General features: G+C 47.9%; 1 long non-coding RNA gene across 2 annotated transcripts; it reads left to right on the top strand.

The window, feature by feature from the left end:
- The first annotated feature begins 1,759 nt into the window (after positions 1-1,759).
- On the top strand, positions 1,760-6,313 carry LOC105509153. 2 transcript variants are annotated; one of them, XR_001001395.1, is made up of 2 exons: positions 1,760-1,865; positions 6,011-6,313. It is a non-coding gene; the product is annotated as an uncharacterized LOC105509153 (long non-coding RNA). The 2 variants fall into 2 exon arrangements; XR_001001394.1 differs by lacking the exon at positions 1,760-1,865 and adding an exon at positions 4,049-4,134.
- The last annotated feature ends 610 nt before the right edge of the window (positions 6,314-6,923 follow it).

Raw genomic sequence — 6,923 nt, 5'->3', positions numbered from 1 at the left:
GATCTGCCCACCTTGGCCTCCCAAAATGGAATGTGAATTTTTATAGTTGCCAGGGCAAAGTCTCCTGTTATATGGGTATAGTGGGTTAAATCGTGACTCCCAAAAGTGATGTCCAAGTCCTAAACCCCAGAACATGAGAAAGGGACCTTATTTGGAGAATGGGTCTTTGCAGATGTAATAAACGATCTTGAGATCATCCTGGATTGAGGATGGACTGTAGCTCCACTGACAGGTGTCCTTATGAGAAAATGGTAGAGGGAAATTTGAGACACAGACACAGGGGAGATGGCCATGAGAAGACAGAGGCAGAGATTGGAGTGAAGCAACCACAGGCCAGCAAGTCACCAATACCAGAAGAAGCAAGGAAGGAGACTGTCCTAGAGTCTTCAAAGGGAGCGTGGATCTGCTGACACCCAGATTTTGGACTTCAGACCTCTAGAGCTGTAAGAAAATAAAATTCTGTCGTTTTAAGCTACCAAGTTTATTACAGCAGGCTCAGGAAACTAATACTCTGGATGACTTCTGCTCTTTCACCCCATGCCTCTGCATGCTTGGGTTACAGCAGAGAGTGCTTTCCCCTTGGTTGAACAACACTTTTTTTCTTGAGAAAAGAAAACAAAACAAAACATAAGGGCAAAGCAGTTTTTGGAAGGGTTACTCAGTCAGCCAGATCATCAGAATCAATTCTGGGAGGAGTGGGCTGTGCCTGGGCCACAAACATCCATCTTAGGGCATCCTGAGAGAGTCATTCTCCCTAACAATAGTTCTGGGCATGGCTCTGTATTTGTCTGTTCTTTTATGGAGTCTCGCTCTGTCGCCCAGGCTGGAGTGCAATGATGCAATCTTGCCTCATTGCAACCTCCACTTCCCAGGTTCAAGCAATTCTCCTGCCTCGGCCTCCCAAGTAGCTGGGACTACAGACATGTGCCACCATACCTGGCTAATTTTTGTATTTTTAGTAGAGACCGGGTTTTACCATGTTGGTCAGCCTGGTCTCGAACTCCTTACCTTGTGATCCGCCCGCCTTGGCCTCCCAAAGTGTGCTGCGATTACAGGCATGAGCCACTGCGCCCATCCTTGTCTGTTCTTGCATTCCTGTAAAGAACTACCTGAGACTGGGTCATTTATAAAGAAAGAGTTTAAATTGGCTCATGGTTCCACAGGCTGTACAGGAAGCATGGGAGACCTCAGGAAACTTACAATCATGGCGGAAGGCGGAGGGGAAGCAGACACATCCCACATGGCTGGAGCAGGAGGAAGAGAGAGCGAAGGGGGAGGTGCTGTACACTTTCAAACAACCAGATCTCATGAGAACTCACTCACTATCATGAGAAGAGCAAGGGGAAGTTTGCCCCTATGATTCAATCACCTCCCGCCAGGCCCCTCTTCCAACATTGGGGATTATAATTTGACATGAGATTTTGGCAGGGCCACAAATCCAAACCATATCAGGCTCCTTGTTTTGTTTTGTTTTGTTTTTTCCATGTCCGTCCCTCTACCTGAAGCTCATTTGAAAGCTAGTTTCCATTGCTGCTATTCCTTCCTTACTTTGGTCAGAATCCTCTTTTTGTGGTATCATAAATGGTTTCCATGGAAACAAAAGGTTGGGATAGAACAGTGCCAATGTGCATGTAAACTTCAGAATTAAACAAGGGCTGTGGTTTTTGCCTGTCATGGAGTTTCGTTCATTCTGAACATGTCACTGGGGACTTTGGAATGTGTATCCATAACTCCCTGATTTTCAACCACATTCCAGCCTGCCTGACTCACGAAGCGTGGAGTGACCCAGGGACATCCCAGCTCCTCATGTCCCACGTTCTTCAGGCTTTCTCTTAGTTTTGGCATGTGCATGTAAATGTCAACAGGTGAGGTGAGATTTGCTGTAAAGAAGCAGATGGTCCCACAGGGTAGGCTGTGGGAGAGATGGAAATTCTAGCAGGAGGTATCACAGCCAAAGACTAGCAATCTAGGCTTATCATTTGTTTAGTGCGTCAGAACCAGTGAGTCGAGGAGGAAAGGAGACCCAAGGCTATGCGGTTGCCCTCACGACCAGGAGTTTACATTTGCTTCCTGCCAGAACCAAGGACATAGCGACTGATGTGCACAGACTTCTCCAAGGTTGTGTAGTCATTGGCAAAAACAGGCCTTCACCCACCCTTGAACTGGGTCCGAGTAACAGATGTGCCCCTGGTGGAGGAACCCAGGTGGAGGTTCTGTATCCCTGAAACTCTGCATCTTTACTTTACGAGAGATGCTGCCTGGGAGTTCTTAGTTCAAAGTAAGTGGGGTGGTCATTATCACCCAGACTAGAACACTTTTCAGACTGAGAAGAGCCACTATCAATTATAGGGCAATGGCTAGAATCTGGTCTGTCCCTGGAGAAGAGGGATATCTGACAACCCTATCTTTATTTCATTGTATTTTGTTTTTTTAGATGGAGTCTTGGGAGCACAGTGGCACGATCTTGGCTCACTGCAACCTCCCTCTCTTGGGTTGAACTGATTCTTCCGCCTCAGCCTCTCAAGTAGCTGGGACTACAGGCGCCCGACACTAGGCCTGGCTAATATTTGTATTTTTGTAGAGACGGGGTTTCACCATGTTGGCCAGGCTGGTCTCGAACCCCTGACCTCAGGTGATCCACCCGCCTCGGCCCCCCAAAGTGCTGGGATTACAGGCATGAGCCACCGCGCCCAGCCGGCTGTAAACCTATCTTTAGGCCAACTTGAACCCAGCTCCACTACGGAACTCAGTGTGGAAGTGCCCTGGCTTCATGCCCTGGTTCTGAAGATGGGTGGTGATGATGGCTGCACAACAATGTGAATGTACTGATGGCCACAGAACTGCGCCCTTCACAGTGGCTGAACTAGTACATTTTATGTTATGTCTGTTTTACCCCAATGAAAACAAACAGCAAACGTTCTGATATTCCTTCCAAACCTGCTGCTTCTGCTGACTCCTCGTCTCAATTAATCGCGGCTCTGTCTTCCGTTTGCTGAAGCCAAAGAACTTCCCGCTCTCTCAGAGCCCATGTTTGGCACATCAGCGAATCTCATTGGCACTGCCATCAAACACACCCATCTAGGATCTCCCCGCACCTCACGCCACCCACCGCGCTAGTCCGTGGATCCCTGTTTCTCTCTTGAATGTAGTAATAGTCACATAGCTGGACTTCTGCCCTGGCACTTCTTCAGCCCCTTGTTAGAGGAATCCTGCTAAATGTTGGATGATTTACCCCCCACCTCCCGCACCCCCACCCACACACACATAGGAGCTCCACTGGCTCCTCATAACTCTCGGGGTCCCAGCCTATCTCTGCCATGACCCGAAAGCCCTCCATCATCTGTTTCCCGCCCCTCCCTCACTGACTCTGTCAGCCACCCTCTCCCTGTTGTCGAAGCTGCCTCAGCCCCACAGGCCTCCTTCCATTCCTCAGACTCCCCAGGGATGCTCCTGCCTCAGGGCCTTTGCCCTGGCTATTCCCTCCCACTATGATGCTCTTCCTGAATCCGCGTGATTCAATGACCACTCCCCCGTTCTCAGCCTGTCCCCATATCTCAGTGAGCCCTGCCCAGGCCACCCTGGAAAATCTCAGCATTCCAGGCTGGGCATGGTGGCTCACGCCTGTAATCCCAACACTTTGGGAGGCCAAGGCAGGCAGACTGCTTGAGCTCAGGAGTTTGAGACCAGCCTGGCCAACATGGCAAAACCCCATTGCTCCTAAAAATACAAAAATTAGCTGGGCATGGTGGTGCATGCCTGTAATCCCAGCTACTCAGGTGGCTGAAGCAGGAGAATCACTTGAACCTGGGAGGCAGAGTTTTCAGTGAGCCGAGATCATGTCACTGCACTCCAGCCTGGGTAACAAGAGTGAGACTCTGTCTCAAAAAAAAAAAAAAAATAAAATAAACAAAAATAAATAAAAATAAAATGTCTTGTTCTCTTTTTTGCTCCAGTGCCCAGATCAGCGCCTGATGTACACTTGGCACACAATAACTACTCTTGAAATTCATGAAGGAATCTGGACATTTAGGGGGTTCCTCAGGATCCGCCGCTTTTAGGGAAGATTCTCTGCCTGCTGTGTGAGCGCTCGAACCTCTTCATCTGTGCTCAGTCCCCTTGCAATGCTTCTCTAAGGTCGGCCTACATTTCACTTAATTCAGTGGCTCTCCACTGGGGGCGCTCTTCCCCTTGCAGGGGACATTTGGCAATAAATGAATAAATGGGGACATTTTTCGTTCTTACAAGGGAGGGGAGAGGTGCGACTGGCATCTAGCGGGTAGAGACCTGAGATCCTGCTATTAATAAATACCCTATGTCATGTTCTGGAAAGCTTCCCATAACAAAAAATTATCTGGACAGATGTCAACTGTGCCGAGGCTGAGAACCCCTGATCTATACTGATGGTGTTAGGAATAATCTAGTCTGCATTTAAAAGAGGGAAGTCTTTTGGGGGCTGTTTTGGGTTGAATTGGGTCCCCCCCCAGTTCATATGTTGAAGGCAAGTCCTATGCCCAGGACCTCAGAATGTGTCTGTATTTGGAGATAGAGCCTTTGAAGTAATTTAATTGAAATCGTTAGGCTGGGCACAGTGGCTCATGCCTGTAGTCCCAGCTACTCGGGAGGCTGAGGCAGGAGAATCAGTTAAACCTGGGAGGTAAAGGTTGCAGTGAGCCAAGATCACACCACTGCACTCCAGCCTGGGTGGCAAGAGTGAAACTTTTCGTAAAAAAAAAAAAAAAAAAGAAAAGAAAGAAATCATTAGGGTGGGTCCTAATCCAATATGACTGGTGTCTTTTTTTTTTTTTTTTTGAGATGGAGTCTTGCTCTGTGGCGAGGCTACAGTGCAGTGGCGTGATCTCGGCTCACTGCAACCTCTGCCTCCCGGGTTCAAGCGATTCTCCTGCCTCCGCCTCCCAAGTGACTGGGACTACAGGCACCCGTCACCACACCCAGCTAATTTTTGTGTTTTTAGTAGAGATGTGGTTTCACCATGTTGGCCAGAATGGTCTCAATCTCTTGACCTCGTGACGCGCCTGCCTCAGCCTCCCAAAGTGCTGGGATTACAGGCGTGAGCCATCGCGCCCGGCCTTGGTGTCCTTTTAAAGAGGGGGAAATTCGGACACGGGTTCGCACACAGAGGGAAGATGATGTGAAGACACGGGGAGGAGACGGTCACCTTTTGGGCGTGATGATGTGTCTTCAAGTTGAGGGATGTCAAGGCAACCTCTGCAAGCTGCAAAGACAAGGAAGGATCCTCCCTTACAGCCTCCAGGGAAAGCATGGCCTTGCGGATGCCCGGGTTTAGATTTCAAGCCTCCAGAACTACGAGAGAAGATATGTATATATATGTATATTTATTAGAGACAGTCTCTGTCACCCAGGCTGGATAGAGTGGCATGATCCTGGCTCACTGCAGCCTCGACCTCCTGGGCTCAAGCAATGCTCCCACCTCAGCCTCCCAAGTAGCAGGGACTACAGGCACATACCACTATACCTGTAATTTGTGTGTGTGTATTTTTGTTTTGTATTTTTCTTGGAGATGGGGGTTTTACTACGTTGCCCAGACTCAAATGATCCTGGCCTCAAGTGATCCTCCCACCTTGGCCTCCCAAAGTGCTGGGATTACAGGCATGAACCACTTTGCCCCACTGAGATTTCTGTTGTTTTAAGCCACCCAGACTTTGGTACTTGGTTAGGGCAGCCAGAGCAAACTAATGCCAGGGCAGAGCCAGTGCTAAATCCAAACTTGATACGAATGGGCTCTATACCCTGTGATGATTAAGGTTTCTTGGAAAAAGAAAGGGTCTTACCAGGACAGTGGTTAGACACTCCCGAGGGAGCAGAGGCCAGAATATGTAGCCTGTTGGCCATCATTAGACTCATGACCTGGAGCTGGCCAAGAACACTTGTATAATAAATGCTCAAAGCCACCAGTCATCAAAGCCTTTCATGGGTAAATGACCCCAGCACAAAGTGTTTTTTGCTAATATTAACTTTGGTTCTATTTCAGATCAATAAAGGCAAAAACCAGGAGATCCCATAAATCCCACTGAGCCTGTCATAGCTATCAAATTATACCCAGATAAAGCTTCTGGTGGCTAATGACACGGCCATCACCCAGCGTGGACGTGGGCAGGAGGGGCTCTCCGGGAGCATCTGGTCTGCCGTGGAGCCACTTGTCATGGAGTGTCACCTGGAGGCTCTGTGGCTCTAATGGAGGGTGACGCTTTGAACGTGATTATCTCCCCCATAAAAAAATAAATAAATAATAAGGATAATTTCAAAATAAACAAAGATCTGGATTTGCAGGCTACTTACTGTCCCAGGACCAAGATTAATGGCCAGTGGCAAGTTTTCGTGAAGATCTTCTGTAGCCTGATTAGCCGTGCTGGGAGTCCAGAGAGATAATGTCTTTTCACATATAAAAGATCCTATTGATTTCCTGTTAGTATTATCCCGAAAATGTGCGGTGTATATCTATGAAGCAGAGACAATCTTCCATCACTTGTTTTATGGGAAGAGAATGGTTATTGTATCTCTTCTCATAAAATATAATCTCTTTTTCTCTTCCAAAATCTACTCGTCCCTCTGGGAATTTCCACTTGTAATCTGTGGAAGTGAATTGATTTTTTTATTTTGTTTTATTTTCTGCATGTGCAATATGCACGTATTTTTATATTTGGCTTCTCTACATTTTCTCATTGTTCTCTGGAGTCTGGCTTTTCTAGATTGTTATTTGAGGTTGTTTAAAAATAAGTAAAAAAAAAAGTCAGTCCCATTGAAACACGTACAGCCATGTACCCGACAGTGGGTGGCAGGTTCCTGTGACTGCTTCCACTACGGGGCCCCACCTTTCTCCCCCGTCCAGGGCTGGCGTTTTTAAGTTCCTAGGAGGGCTTTGGAGGCAGGAAGAGGTTGCCCAG

Source organism: Colobus angolensis, unplaced genomic scaffold (assembly GCF_000951035.1).
Source record: "Colobus angolensis palliatus isolate OR3802 unplaced genomic scaffold, Cang.pa_1.0 Scaffold170, whole genome shotgun sequence".
Lineage (NCBI taxonomy): Eukaryota > Metazoa > Chordata > Mammalia > Primates > Cercopithecidae > Colobus > Colobus angolensis.
This window is presented reverse-complemented; position numbering and strand designations above follow the sequence as displayed.